The 15,593-nt window shown below is 42.2% G+C and overlaps 1 protein-coding gene across 3 annotated transcripts in view; it reads right to left on the bottom strand.

Moving 5' to 3' along the window:
• LOC118514464 overlaps positions 1 to 15,375 on the bottom strand; it is a 44,283-nt gene extending 28,908 nt beyond the window's left edge. Inside the window, exons 1-3 of one of the 3 annotated variants that reach the window (XM_036061384.1) lie at positions 14,066 to 15,375; positions 13,855 to 13,989; positions 2,019 to 2,231 (exon numbers count right to left, since the gene is read on the bottom strand). The gene's annotated coding sequence lies outside the window, so the exon portion shown is untranslated. Of the gene's footprint in view, positions 1 to 2,018; positions 2,232 to 13,854 lie in introns of all 3 variants that reach the window. The other 2 variants (XM_036061383.1, XM_036061386.1) reach the window with 2 other exon arrangements.
• Positions 15,376 to 15,593: the final 218 nt, after the last annotated feature.

The raw sequence follows: 15,593 nt of genomic DNA, 5'->3' as shown, positions 1-15,593 counted from the left end.
TGGTTGCAGAATGAAACTTCCTCTCCGTATATCACGATCCGGTTCGAAGGACCAACAAATGTGAAAATGTTCACGAAAGGGGGTGGTTGTGATATATTTTGAGGATTGAAGTGAGACTGTGTGCACTCGTATCGCTGGTCGGTTTGCAACTGTGTATTCGTTTGTCCATAATGATTTACATGTAATTCGAGTAGTTCGTGTAAGTGTATAACAGTCGAGTAGTCCTAATCTTAATCCTTAATTGTCTACTGTTTAATTCGTGAAATTTAAATGCATGCTCGAAAATTGTAATATTAAATCCTGTAGTTCAAATGCAGGCAAGATTATATAATTATTCTAATTCCCACACCTGTGTCACAAGCTTATGCCATTAGCTTTTCATTATCGTTCTGCCGTTCAACCCCAAAACCCGCATGAGAAAAAAAACAAACACACACACACAAACTTTTCGGTTATTGCGGGGTTATATTTTTCCCATTCATGGCTGGTGCATCCTAAGCTCGTTTCGGTTTCTTGCCTGAGCCATGTTTATCCCTTGGCGAAGCTTTTTTTCTCTCTCTCTCTCTCTCTCTCTCTCTCTCCTTCCGCTTCATTATGTAGCTTTGCGGTGTTGCGGTTCGGTCGCCACAGATAGCTACGTTGCACTGACGTTTGTTTCTTTGCGTGCCGGGCCGGAACTTTCTTTTGTGGTTTGCCACAAAGTTCACCACATTGTGCGCCTATCGTGCACGACGTATGCTGCTGCTAGTTCAGCCTTAAGGCCTTGCATCAAGTGTGTATGTGTGTGTGTGTATATTGGAGTGCATTGGAAAGGTTGCAAGAGAAATAATATAATCCCTCAAATAGTATCTGCTTCGGGAGGATAAGGGGGGGAAAGGAAGGCTGGTGGAAGGCTTGGTGGAGCAAAAGTACAAATGAACAACGAGCTTGCAGCATTAGCTAATTTGCAAACGAGTATCTGCAGCTAGAGTGTGGCGTGGCTTTCCGTTTTGAAACTAAATGAGAGACTTATGCTGCCTTAGAATGTTTTCCGCTTTTCAAGGTTTTCAAGGTTTAGATAAGGTAATGTATCCCGCTTTAACTTGTTTTTTTTTTATATCAAAAGTTCATTCTCCTAAGTACCTTTTAACCTTACTTTATACTTTACCCACTACTTGATTGCGCTAAGTTAGAGTTATACAATGGGCACGGTGGCAAATTTGATCCTTCTTCTCGTCTATATGCAAATCATTAAATTTTCTGCTCTCATGCATCAATGTCACGTTTGTGGCATCGTTCACAAACAAACCACTCGAAACATTGTTTCATTTAAATAGAACTTGTAGCGTGCGAACTTCAAGTACGTCTTTGGGCCGACGCCGCTTCTTCAAGTCGATTTGTATGTACGAAGTTGGTTGGGAAGAAAATCATCCCGCGTCACGAGAAATAGAACTATGACGGGTTTTAAAGGAGTAGCTCGTTGCAAAACACGGCCTGGAAAAGGGTTGTGCTGTTGCTGTGCTCGATACTTAGCCACCACGTCAACAAGAGGCCAGCAACAGCAACGGAAACGGGAATCAACGAGCGTACTGGTAGGCCCTGGAATAGTGAGCTTCATATGAGGAAAATAGGAGAGAGTTCAGTTGAGTGTACGTGAAACAAAATAGGTCGATGAGTGTTATTTTGCATTTTATTCTGTACGGCTGATAGTACAAGTGAGCTTGTTTGACGGTTGTACATTGCATATAGCGTAGCAAGAGCGGTAACATATTCCAGTATCAAACGAATGGGCGGAACTTGTATCAAGTTGTTTGCTAGGGTTAATTTTATGTGAAGTATTGTAAGTAACATTTCTGCTTTTAAAAGGAACATGTTATTCGTCCTTTGATGCCTTATGATCGAGGAGTTCTTTGAGAGCTCCATGTGTGATGTTCCTACTCATTTTATTGAAATCCGAAAAAAAAAATCCATTGCAAAAATACCAATGAATACTAGGCCCTTCAGCTTGACTAGATGATGAGGATATTAACTCAACTTACCAGTGTGTGAACTCTGCATGAGGATGATTAAATTATCCTTCCAATAATGGCCAAATATCCAGCTAGTGATGAAGATCAGGAGGCAAGACTTCGTGCCTCGTATCTCGAATCTGGGGAGATGTTTTTATTTTGGATTAGGGAGACTTCACGCTGTAGCTTCATCGTGTCCTCTCAAGAATCCGGTATGACACTGCATGAAAATTGATTGGAAAACTGTAAAAGGGAGGTGAGAAAAGAATGTACATGAGGCACTTAATCAGAGTTATCAAAAGTTTGCAGACGATAGCCTAAAGTAAGTGGAAGCTTCACGGAAACAAAAAGTAAGTAAAGTGGGCTGTTTTTCATCCCGAAAACATTTTAATGCCCCTTTCCTAGATTGTGCATTATATTTTTCCGACAAATTGAATTACCATCCAAACATAACTCGAAAATATGATGTTTTCTTCTCTGGTACTGATATGAATGCCGAAAAACAAGCAAAGAGGAAAGTAATCCCTTTTAGTCGAAGAATGCTTACATTCCCACATTCCAGTTTTTTTTTGTTGCTCGAGAATCCTCTTCCAGCAGAAGAGCAGAGTGAAGAGAAGTAAAGTAAATATTCTCGGGCTTGCTGCAACCATCACGGTACGGCCTATTTTGCACCAAATAACGTACTGAAGAAACAATATTATTAGACCCGAGGGCGCCTTCCATCCGTCGGTCCTATTGGAAAAGGTTGTTATTGATTTTTGTTTGTTTTTTTTTTCTGTTGGGGAAAAGTAATTCTCCAGTTTCATTATCCGATGTTGAATGTGGACTTTCCGTAGCAAAAGTAGGCTGATGGAGATTAGGGCTGATGGTATCGGGAGGACTCTGAGCTGAGTTGCAGCAGAATGCCTACCGGAGCTTTAGAACTTGAAGCTTATGAAGTATTAAGAGTCTTATTAGCCATGCTATGGTTTTGAATAATACATCGATGCACAAAAAACATTCCTGTTTGAGCAGATTGATTGTTGAGAAATTATTTTACCCTTTCCATTTTAAGAGGGTTCCAGCTACCAACACCCAACACTCCGAAAAAAGCGCTCGCACTTTACGCTTAAATAACTTTCGCGCTGATGCCGATTTCCTGCGTTGCCCACTCCCTTCCGGAAATCGTGTATGAACGGAAACAATAAAACGGGCAGGTAAGCATGCCCGGCCAACCATGGGGTGGAAAATCTTTACTGAAACAATTATTACAAGGAGAGATTGGCAGCACAGCACCAACAAGCTGTTACACTGTCGGGTGTGTGCGGGAGGAGAAAAAGGTTAAACTTGCAGATCGACCCGTCCGAAAAAAATTTCCGGTAAACGATTATGGCCGTATGGGAGGGAAAACAACACCGGCAACCTCACACTCCAACGGCTGTTTTCTCGCGTCCACATTGCGTGACTAACGAACTGGAGCGCGCGAAGGAAGGATATTTGCGTGACGAATGTTTTTCCCAGCCGTGCTGCTACAGGTTGTTGGTTTGTTGGCTGGACCGGGTTACTGGGTTACAATTGTGTCTTGGCAGTGTTAGGCCGGAAGGCCAAAAGGTTGCTTGGCCGCAGCTAAGCCAGGAAATCGATAGTGGCCGGATTAGCGGCTTAACAACGGCCACCGGTTGATAGTATTGTTGAAGTGAAAATAAAACGGAGTATTGGTGAATTAAAACTGAAATGATTTGTTTGTTGAATCTTAAACTTCATTGTCAGATAATAATTCCATAGTACAAACAGACCCAATCATAATACATTAGCTTCGATCAAAACCTATCAGCGCACACAAAGGAAGCGAATAGAACCTAGCATCGGTGGAAAACAAAGAAACAACGTTCATTGTGTTGTCCATTGTCACGACCTAAATAACCGAAAGCTGATAGCTTTCATGATCGATCACGTCCACAGAAACAAACAAAAAGCTATGCAGTGCTATACCTTTATTGTATAATTGATTATGTTCTAAATAGACGATGCAGACGGTCCCAGCTCACACCATAACGACGACACGGTTTTGTGACGAAGTTATAGAAAAATCGAACGCATTGTTTAGGTTTAAGTGGTTCTATTAAAATTCAACAATCACCTGAATTGTTTACCCACAGTGAGGCGAGTGTGCTCCAGTTAAAAAGTTCAGCTAGCGTATGCGATGCCAGGAGGGAGTTTTATGTTTCCTGCCTCTCGACAACAACGGCCATGATTCAAATTAAAACGAAACACAGGGAAAAAAAAGTTTGTTGAAGGATAGTCACTGCAAAACGATCGGCTTCATGCATTCTTTAATCTCGAGTGCGGATGAAGCACGGGAAATCATTCCTAGCCGCAAGGATAGGGAGTTTTCATACAAAAGGAAAAATGGGAGGTGAGTAAAAAATAGCCACTAACTTACGGTGCCTTGTTTGGTACGCGTTGGGCTAAAAATTAATTAAAATTTAATCCATGTTTCATTAAGCCTTGAGCCTTGCAAAATGGATGTCGCAATTAACGCAAAAAAGGCCCCCAGCTTCTAATGGTAGCCTTAATTATTGGTTAAAGTTGACAGCGTTGGAAGCTTAATATGGTAGTTTGTATTTGAAAAAAAAACGGAATTGATGGGCAAATCCACGCTCGAATACTTGCAGCACATTATGCATTCAGCGTTGTTAAACTTTGACCCGGTTTATTACCATCCCAACACCTTGCAGCTAGCTTCTTGACCCTACTGAACAGATAATTGCTGTTATTTGGCTTATCTTCGGAGAGCTAATTTGACATGACCCGCAATATAAATAACGGGCAGTGAGCAATGTGCTGTAGGAGCGAGGAGTAGGTCTGCATACTTAAGCCATTAGCCATTATCATTTAAAAGCTACCGAGCAGTTGCAGGAATTCGGAGCCCGAGCGTCGGTATGGCGTTGGACGCTTTACGAGTCTGTAGCTGCGTTTGGTGTGCGAATTGGTGTGATAAACCTTTTATTTAGGAAGCGGAGCAAGGCAAACACCGAGAGGGTGGGCTTAAACTGCAATTTGAATAACTATAAATTTTACAATTTCCTTTAACAGCTGTAAATGGGGCTGTATAGCTTAAAGCTGAGCTTGGTGGAAAACGGATTAGGAAAACAAGTGCTTTTGTTTACCTCGGTGTTTATTATGCATCTGCTTGCGGGAGGAGTTTAATTTAAAGGAGTTTATTTGCTTGAATTTATCTATAATATAGATGTGTAAATGTTTGTACTAAAAATTAAAAATATTTTTCTGTGCCTATGTTTAGGCAATCCGCAGCACACAGCCGAGGATCCTCTATTTTATTTAGTTTAGAGTAAAACAAAGCGACTAGCCTGAATCACGGAGCAATGCGAACGTTTCCAAGTATCGCAGACAATCAATTTGATTCCTCAATTTATCCATTCAATCCTCAATAAAATAAAATTGTAATTCATTTTATATAAAATAGCTGCAGCGTATAGGATAGTGATTCACAGTTGCTTTTATCCGAATCAGTAAGTATCTGAATTGAGTGCAATTGCACAGTTGGGAAATGGGGAAGGGAAACTGAACTTCCTTCCCTTTCTGGTTTTTGTGGACCACTTAATTCAATTTTGTCTCACGGCATGGGTGGTTCTCTGTAATATGCGCTCTTCGCATAGATACCTACACATTGAAACTTGTGTAGTTTTTATGACACACTCGCAAAGGACTTGTTGCTGACACTGGGGCAAAAACACATTTTCTATTAAACAAAAATAGAAAAACCTGAAAAGAAAATCGATAAATCGACTATTTTGAACTCGGCCCATTTGAGCTGTGAAAAATGAATCTGATGAGTTGTTTAAACCGTTCGTTTTCCTTCCCGAACGATGATTTGCCAATCATGCACGTAATCAAATGTGATTTGAGTGAGATTGGACCAGGCCAAATGGATACATTGTTGTCCTGTGGGCTTGTGCACTCGATCCATGCCAGCAAAGGTTGTGTAGGTTTCCATCCGGCCCCATAGCTAGAGGCGAAAGGATACGGGCAGGGAAAAGCTAATTAAGATTGATGATATGTAATCAGTTGTACATGTTTACCATTGTCCCATGCCGCTCTGTGAAGCACCTGATGCCGAGAAGCCATTGCTAGCATGTGATAAATCCAATCCAGTGTGCGTTAATAATCATTTTCAGTGCGCGGCGCAAAATTATAGCATGATTAATGATAAATAGTTTATGGAGCGTGATTTTGGGTTGTGTAGATTAATGGAGGGAAAATTGGGTTTGAATGAGTTTTGCTAAATGTATTGGTAACAGTTTTTGAAGAATGTTTTTGTTTCTAGTTTATTTTATTAAGTTTAAAATCAACTTTGATCGATGTGTCCTTGAGTGTATTGGCAGCTGACGAACTATTTGATTGTTCAAACGAAAGCGACAAAACAGTATTCAACGCCAGACTTGAGTGATGTGTTGGAAAACTTCCTATAACGTATGTCGTCTCAAAAACTTCAACAAATCCCCCCCCCTCTATAAGATGCTTACGAGTGGTAGGTGGTCGTTGTGAAAAGAGAAAAACAAATTGCAAATGTGTGCCCGAAGACATGTTCGACTGTCGATTTCAACCCTTCGCAACCGATCCCCAGCTTCTGTGTAATCGCTGCAGCACAAAATCTTGTTCCCCTTTCGGTTTCGGTTGACATTTTCGTACTGGCACGCCCGTTATCGTGAACGTCCGCATGCCAAACATTCCAGAATGATGTCAATCGCACCAAGCACCAAGGCAGACGAATGAACAAACTGTGTGGCATGATGTAGGTTACGATTGACTGCGATTTATTCGATCGTTAGCGGACCGCGTGAGGGCATTCTGTTTCATACCATCATGCGTAAACGGCATATCACGGCCAAGACACACACACACACACACAAACAAAAACCAGCCTCTTCGGTATTCTTGTTTGGCGAAAACTGTTTCCTTAACGTTAGCACGATGAGCGAATCAAAATGTCAAAACGTCAGAGGGAAATAAGAATTACAAAAAAAAGCTCCCAGTACACGATTTCTCAACAAAAACTAAAGACCAGCGATGTAGTGGAAGCACCTAGTAAAAGAATAAATAATGAAAACCATTCAGCCTCTCAAACACGGCGAAAGAAAAAGCCCCCCCCGAACGGCAATAATAAAGGCATGAACAGAGGCGTTACACGCGCACGAACGGTTCGATGGTGACGTCGCGATCACGGCGTTTATCGGTGTTAAACTTGATCAAAATTGATTGATGTTTGTCACTGGGGCGTGATAAAAATCGCTTAAATGGAAATTTTGCTTCAATCATGCAAAGGACGGAGCCGGCCATCCACGCTCGGGTGGGCGGTGTACCATCCGTGCCAAAGGTGACGGACAGGATTACTACGCATGGCCTGGCGACAGACCGAGGTTTCAGGACCGGTCGGTTCGTTGCTTTGTTTTTGTTGTCCCGTTGGCCCGTTACTGTGGGGCAGGCAGGAGGATAAGGAGGAAAAATGGGGTAACGTAACGTGGTAACGCTTCAGCATTTCGTTGACGTTTCAACGAGCATCGCCGATACGCATTCTCGGCCCTGCCCAAGCTTTTTGCCTTCACCGACCGTAGGCTATATTAAATTATTTATTCTCGCACGGTACGAGTGCGGGACCGTATGCAAAATTTATTGAAATCATAAGCGTAAAGTCATGTGTTTTTGGGTGTGAAAATTTTACACACCAAAACGCGTTTGAAGGCACGTGAAGAAGAGTGCTAGAAGCAGGCAGGGAGCTCTTTTTTATAGTAAAGCCGTCATACGTTAGCGGTGAGTTGAATGGAAGATTGATCGATCGGTTGCTTCAAACAAAGGAATAAAATACGCAGAAATATTACTTTAGTACACAAAAGATTTTAAATATGATAAAGCTTTGTGAAGTAGTTCACCGAAAACTGTAACTCTATATACCACCTTGTTGAGGACTTTCTGGAAACCATTTCGAGTGAAATACGAAACAATCTACTCAAAAATGGGAAAGCTATATATTCGGCAGCACTTGTTCAATCGGATCCAAAGTGCAAAATGTATAAAATTGTTAAAAAAAACTCCTTTCATGTCCGCACGTCCACGTAGCAAGTGGCAAAACCTATTGCATTGGAAGCTTTCACACTTCCGTCCCGAAGTGGCATTCTTACAGCTTCGCTGTGTTTTTCCCATGCAAGCTCCCGAACGTGGAATGGAAGCGCATAAGCCTGGTGGCTTGTTAAACAAGCATCGTGTATCGGTTCAGTTTCGGCGTGCGATAAGCATTGAGGCTCATTTTCAGGATGAATGGAACTTTAAATGGTTCGGCGAGGCGAGAAGTTGCTCTCGAACAGGCAGAAATGATCTACTCGCGTTTCATGTTTTTTTTCGGGACCGTTCAAAGAAGGATGGACGGCACACGGATAAGTTGCAATTTACTTGAAATTTGAAGCATTTTTGAGATTGTGAAGGTGTAAAGTTTGGGATGGTGAGTGCTTGTTAGCGTGATAAAGTGGGCTTATTTTTATGTGCATAATTTTGTTAAGTTGCTGAGGGTCCTGATGAAAACTTTTCAATTATCCCTATAAAAGGCTCAATTTTTAAAAAGAGCATTATAGAAAATCAAAGCATTAAAGTTGAATAGGAGACAGCCTGAATGTGTTTGTACAAGGAAAGAAAAACCATCGTCATCTCCACCGTCTGCAAGTGTCGTCTGAAGATCAACAGAAAGCTTTTCCATTTCCAGCCAGACGTCCGACCCGACGTTCCCCAACGATGAAGGTCAGGTCCAATTTGTTATCTTAATTAGTACGATATTTATCTTCCGTTCATAGTCTGGAGCAGCGTTCGCTACCCTTGATCGTCCATTTTGTGTTGAATATTTCTTGCGCTGTTGCTGCTCCGTAGCAACCCGATTGGTTGAAGAATGATGTTTTTCCAGTGGTACGATTAAGTGTATCGCACTCGCCCTCACCCATAATCGTAAAACGGACAACAAATTTCTGTCTACTCACCGCCAGTGTTTTGCTACCGGGAGTGGTGGTGTTAGTGTGTGTGTGTTTTTGTTTGCTACTTAGCTCCCGGTTAGCGAAGTACAAATTTCTGGGGAGTTACCCTTTTTTTGCGGGGAGTCTCAACGGAAATCGAGATAAAATAGTAGTTTTCCTTGGTCTGCGCAAGGGCCACTTGTTTGTGTCATTGGGTTTTTGTTGCATCCGGTTTGAAGAAAATAAAAACAACTAGCTTCTGGTTTCTGTTGTGATTGGGTCTACACACTTTCCATTTTCATACCAGACGGGTCGGTTGGTTTTGGAAGGAAAAGTTAAAATCGTTTTTACACACAGGGACGGAGCAGCAAAATGGCTTATGGTGTAAATGTAAATAGGGTTCGGTTTTTTTATTGCTGACATTGAGTGTACCTATCGGGAGTTCCACATTTGCCCGAAAGTGAGAAGATATGCCAGTGCTCGGTAGGAAAAGTTTTGTACGGTGAGGCAATGAGTTTGATATGGAAAACATAGTCGGATTTTTTTGCTACCGGGTTTAAGTGATACTACTCGGAAGAGATAGCAATACAAGCCTTCTGCTTTTGCTACTAAGCAATCATGCTAATTTTGGGTGGAACTGTTTGCAGAGATATATTGAAGTGTTTTTAAATCAAAATGCTTGTACTACAGCTGTTATCTGAGATTGTGTGGAAGAAAGGATTGTGTGTTGCATTCGGTTGTAACCGTAGTCCATGGTCTAGATATAGATGAGGAACAAATGATTTAATTAAAAGATAAAGGAATCCTAAGCAAATTGACAAATGGTAGCACCAAGATTAGTGCAAGATAAAAGTTATTCAATTAGAAATGCAGCAGATAGCACAGAGAGCAGGAAAAGATACGTGTGATGAATGTGCTCAGGACACATACGGTTGGTAAGATATTAAATCATTAATTTTAAAAGTCTAATTAAGATGCTAATAGTCTGTGGGAAGGCCATACCCAGTAACAGGGCCCCATTGATTGCTTAAATCGATAGTTTAAACGGCAATTTATTCAACTTGGAATTTTTTATCAAAGCTGTGTTTGGTAACGATTCTAAATTTTACTGCCATACCGTTCAAGCACAACATTTCCAAAGGTTCTGAAAAGTATAAAGAGCTTGTAATTAAACTGGCAACATTTGTCGTTTCTAATTTCAATCGCTTAGACACATCGAAAACACACAGCAATAGTTAAACCGCGTGTAAATAACACAACCGCCAGCCGGTTCCGGATACTTATCCACCATCGACAGGAAGCTGGCACGAAAATTAATTATAAACAATCAATCCAACATTCTCGCCATCCATCCAGGGTGAACCTCGGGGCTCGGGGAACGGAGAACGAAACGAATCGCCAAGAAACCCGTCACACAAACACATCCCATTCGGTGGTTTTCTTAGCTCTTGAGCACTGGTTACCACTTCCTGTTTTTCCTAACAGCGTCGTCCGATTGGGAATGGGGAAGGCAGGGAAGTTTTTAATCACATCAGATGTTGAATTTAATCAAATATCCGCCATTCGTCAGTTATCCTAGATGCGGTGTTGGGCTGCTTTCACTTGTGCTGGGATGGGATGAGGGTTGAAATTACCACACAAGGCAAGTAACAAGTTTTCCCGGCCGATTTCGAAATGGAAAGTGAAACAAAATTTAACAGCCAAATCGGGGTTCTAGGCAGCAATCTGGTGTGTGTATTTGGGTGGAAATGTAATGGTTGTTACAACCACTTCCTGGGCAAATAAATGTTTTTGGGCTTCATTTGAGACGGTTCCGAGCAGATTGAATGAATTGAGCAATGAATTAGTGAGTAGAAAATGTGTTTTCTGGATTATATTTTTTAGAAAACTTTAATACTGAAAGAGCTTAGGTTTAGCAATCATTACTTAAGCTCTCATATACTTATTGCTCACAGAGACCAACGATTTGTTTGGTTTTATGATGATAAATCTAATCCCTTAGCCTAAGCCATCGCATGAGCCATCCATGAATACAGCTTGATGGTATAAGAAAGTCGGAAATAAAAGCTGAATAGATATTCAAAAGATGAATAAAGCAAAGCAAAAAAAAAAAAACACCCCCATCGATGACTATCCCGGAAGCAACACAAAAACCTTCCATCGAACCTTCCACTTGCAAGCGATGGAGGCGCCCGGTGCTTTGTGACAGCGATGTCATTCGTCGTTCCGTTGTTCGCAACACGGGGTGTCACTGCAAAAGAAATCCTTCCTCGAGTGAAGTAGCTGTCCACACTTGCGGGCATTTATTGTGCTACGGTGAAGCGTGGCACAAACCCACACAAACACACACACAAAACGGAAGGATAATAAAAGCGAGTGCCATTTTGTGTGTGTGTGTGTTTCTTTCTTCAGTCGCTTTTTGTTTCGTCTCTCTAACGGAACATGCAAACCGTCCTCGTTTACTGATATGGTGTCTGACATGTGTGTAGTATACGGAGGTAGCAGAAGCAAAAAATGCAAGGACATGATGTCCTTTCATTTTGACTGCACATGTGCTTTAAAGAGAGCGATCAACCGTAACGGCCTCATTTGGAATACGATTTTTCTAGCGCATTTTGCTTCTGATTCGCTTTATCGGTGCGCACCGCAATGTAATGTCTCATTTCAAGGGAAACAAGATTTAATATCGATCTTTATGTACGAACGAATAAAGCGATGGGTTTTACGGGACTTTCCGTCTTTCCACTTTTCCGGCAACCACAAGTATGGAACGGAGAACTATCAAAAAATGAGTAATAGTCCCGTCTGCGGTAGCTAAAAAGGAAGCGGTTGCAATATGCCCCATCCGGTGATGATCCCCTGTAAAGTCACCTCGGAAAAGACCGTCTTGTAAGTGAGATAAATTCACATTAGTCCCGTCGAAATTAAAGCCCCATTTTGAGCCGTCCAGTCCCAACGGTTGTTATTATACTGCTTATCACGATAGGCAGCTGTGCTGTGCCTCCGAGAATGATAAACCTCGTGTATGTGAGCGGGTCTCGTATGGTATATCCCCGACCGAAAGGCCGACCGAAGACCGGATACAGCAACGACATAACAACGGACCGAAAGGGTTGCCCGGTACGAAACCGAGTTCATATTATGGTTAATCGATTCACGTAACAGCAATTTATTTTCGTGCACCACACTGTGCATCCCAGGCAGAATCCACAATGAAAGGGGGTCACCGTCATCACCGCCGTCATCATCATCATCATCATCATCGGCGTCGTCGCACGGGCCGTGGGCAATCCATTTGTCAAAGGAAACCAACCCGGCGTGACCCAATTTGGCCAGACGAAGCACAAGAACCACGAAGGACAAAAAAAAACGAAAATGAAACCGGGTCGTAACCTTTCGAATGCATTCAAATCTAAAAGCTCTCCATCCGGCAGGGATTTGGCTCAGGGGTTTTGGGGCGGCCAACAAGCGGCATCATGACAACAGCAGGGGGAAAAAAGAATAATTCGTTGGCTTTTAAAATGGTGAAGGTAAAATGTCGGTTGCCTGGGTGCCTTTTTAGTCAGTCGTAAGAAAAAATATTCCTATATGTACGCAGTAATAGCAAAGCAGCTCCAAATAAATAACTCTGACCCTTCTGGTGAGGTTGAGAAGGCGGGGTGCCGAGAGTCTGGAAACATATTGCTCGGTGCGTAGGTTTATTGTAGGTGTAGATCAAACCGATCACAAACGCACGGTTCGATTTGTTGCTGGCATGGAAATTAAATGGGTGCCACGTGCCGTTCCAAAAATTCAGGACCTGTGTTACACGGGCGTAGGCTTGGCTTGGGCGATAAGAACGATGGGGGGTGGGATAGAATTTGTTTTTCATTCATCTTTCCAGCAAGCTCTCTTGACAGCTAAGTCCCTTTCTCGAATAGAAGGGAATTAATTTAAAGTCAAGTAACGTTTTTTTCCGGCATGAGTGTGCGGTTTCTTACGCTATTTTTCACTTAATACTCTTGAAACGTTGTTTTCCCTGCATTGAAGAGTCTAACTTGCGCTGGGAAACTTCGGACAGGCAGCAGAGAAAATCAGTGTCTAATGGCAGCATAATTATCAACTTCAACTTCAACTCAGTTTCGCCGCGAAAGGAAGAGTTTGACTGGCAACAAATTTACACCAGCTTCCACTAGTCGTGCCCACAGTTGGCATTTATTGTGGTGATAATTTTCACAATTATTGCTCGTTTGGCTTACAACTTCCGGGACGGACATTGGAATGCTTCTGGATGCATGCAGAAACACACAAAAGGCGTGGTATTTTTGGAAGTTTTGAGTCATTTTCTGTTTTTTTCCCGCAGAAGAGAACAATCAGATAGAAAGGTCAGTACTTTGCTTTTCACACCATTCCATACGCTTTTGTGCAGCACAATAGCGGTAAGGCCACGAGCATGAAAGGAGAAAGAATTGTTGTGCTGGTTTGAAGTGGCAGAAGTAGTTTGATAGGGTAATTTAACGCTGCTTTACGTTTTCGGTTGCTTTTTACTGTACAGAATCGCTCGTAGAAGAGATATTAAGATGAAGTACGTACAGTAAGACGGTGTACTCTTAGCAGCTTGTTTACTTTCTATTGCTGTTATTGTGGAAAATGGCTCTGAAACTGGATTTTCAAGTATTAATACATTAAAACTGTTGAGAAAGTCTAAATCTGGCAGATCTACTAGAGTAGAATAAGTCTAGTAAATTCATCTTATCAGATGAGCATGCGCAGGAGTCTTTGACAAGGAAACTCAAATTCTGTGCATTCATTTTTAAGCTTTTCTTTTCTTTAAGCTATCGTTTTCTGAAGCCGAATTTTAACTTAGAGCTACAATTTATACTTTCACTTACCAATGGCGGTGCCTTTTGCCTCCTGAGACATGAACTTTAGTTTTCTTCTCTTGTTGCCTTCCCATGATGCTTGAAGCTCCAGGAATCGTATCGTCTTTAGCTTGGCCTTAGCTGACAGCTAACTTTTACGGCAAGCTTAAGGGTAAAACAAACATACACCATACACAAAGAGCCCTGTAAGGTCGACGGACTCGGAACGGCGGTGCTTTACCGGTCTCGGCTAAGTTAACGTCGCTTTATTTTTCGCCCGATTTTATGTCACATCACCATCACCGCTGGCACTATCTGTGTTATTTGTTTTCTTTCTCCTTTCTCCAAGGTTCCCATTCCCCCCCTCCCCTCCCATCCTGCCGGCGGCCGGTTTCTCACACACAGCACTGTCATCAGCCTTTCAGCCCAAAATCTGTGCCAGTAAGCCTCCGCTACGATGCCATTTAATGTTACTTGTAAACAAACACCGTAACGCCCACGGAATCCTCGCCAGTGATTCGGCCTTGAGAAGTTAGCGACTCCCGGCATGCTAGCGAAGGGAACAGGACGGGTAGGCTGGGAACGAATTTTCCCTTACGTAAAATCGGAACACTTGGTACCAACACGCGTAGCGACCGTGCCTGGTAGTGGCAAACGTCTTCTTCAGTTACTAAAGCAGCAGCCAGCGAGGCGAGGTTCTATGACCGCGGAAAATTTCGTCGTGACATGTACTAAAAACTGCCGATTCGGGAAAGGGTGTCCAGCATCCATGCGCCGAGAGAGAGAAAAAGAGAGTGTGCGTTCGGAACCCACGCTGAGAGTGGGCACGATGAAATGAGTGTGATGCTGTGAGATGAGAATCAGGTGGGTGAGATGAGATTGGTGGAATATGAGATGAGAGCTGATACAGAGTGAGAGAGTGGCATGATTTTAGCTCATGATAAGCTTTACTCTCACGTGCTGTCAGGTGGATGCTTATGCGAAAATACTTTAAGGACTATGACGCAAAACGGGACCGTAAGTGCAGGCTGAGTTGGCTTCAGCTTCAGTTGTGATATCATGCCATGCTTCACTGATTTACCTGAAGCTATGTTGCTTCTAGCTTTGGAGTGTATAGAGTTCGGTTTCCATTCATATTTTCCCTCAATATTTATGTTTTATAATAAAAAATCACTCATAATTTAAATAATGCTTCAAAGTTTTTTTTCGAACAGTTTTTATGCAAACCTTTTCTTAGAAAGCAAAAGAATGATAAAAGTACAAAATAGCTGCGCAAGAAAGAAGATAGAAACAAAAAAGAATAAAAATAAAAAAACCGGGAATCATTCCTGGGAATATAGAACGAAAGTCGGCAAGCATCTTTCACCGAGAGCAGCCTTGTTTCGCTTCCGTTCGTTTACACATTTCAAATGGAAAAGCGGTGTGCGAAGAAAAAACAGTACCGGAAGTCAGGGAAAACTTCATCATACGCGGAAATTTGCTGAATGGCAGTAAGTATGACGTTCTGTGGAATCAGAAAACGTCGAGCAGCCTGGAAACCACACGCCATCACACACACACACACACACGTGTAGGTGGGTGGAATTGGAAATATAAATTACGTGCCCGACTGGATAGAATCACTACGGGCAACGATGGCAGTACGATGGGGCACGTCGGTTCGTTAGATCATTTGCATTTTTATCTTCTGCTGCATGTTTTATTGCCTATCGTGTCAATATTTCATTTTCATGCGCATGTTTTTCCAATGGGAAGCTTTTATTTGAAAA

This window comes from Anopheles stephensi, chromosome 3, assembly GCF_013141755.1.
Source record: "Anopheles stephensi strain Indian chromosome 3, UCI_ANSTEP_V1.0, whole genome shotgun sequence".
Classification (NCBI taxonomy): domain Eukaryota; kingdom Metazoa; phylum Arthropoda; class Insecta; order Diptera; family Culicidae; genus Anopheles; species Anopheles stephensi.
Note: the sequence above shows the minus strand (reverse complement) of the source record. Positions and strands in the feature narration are given on the sequence as shown.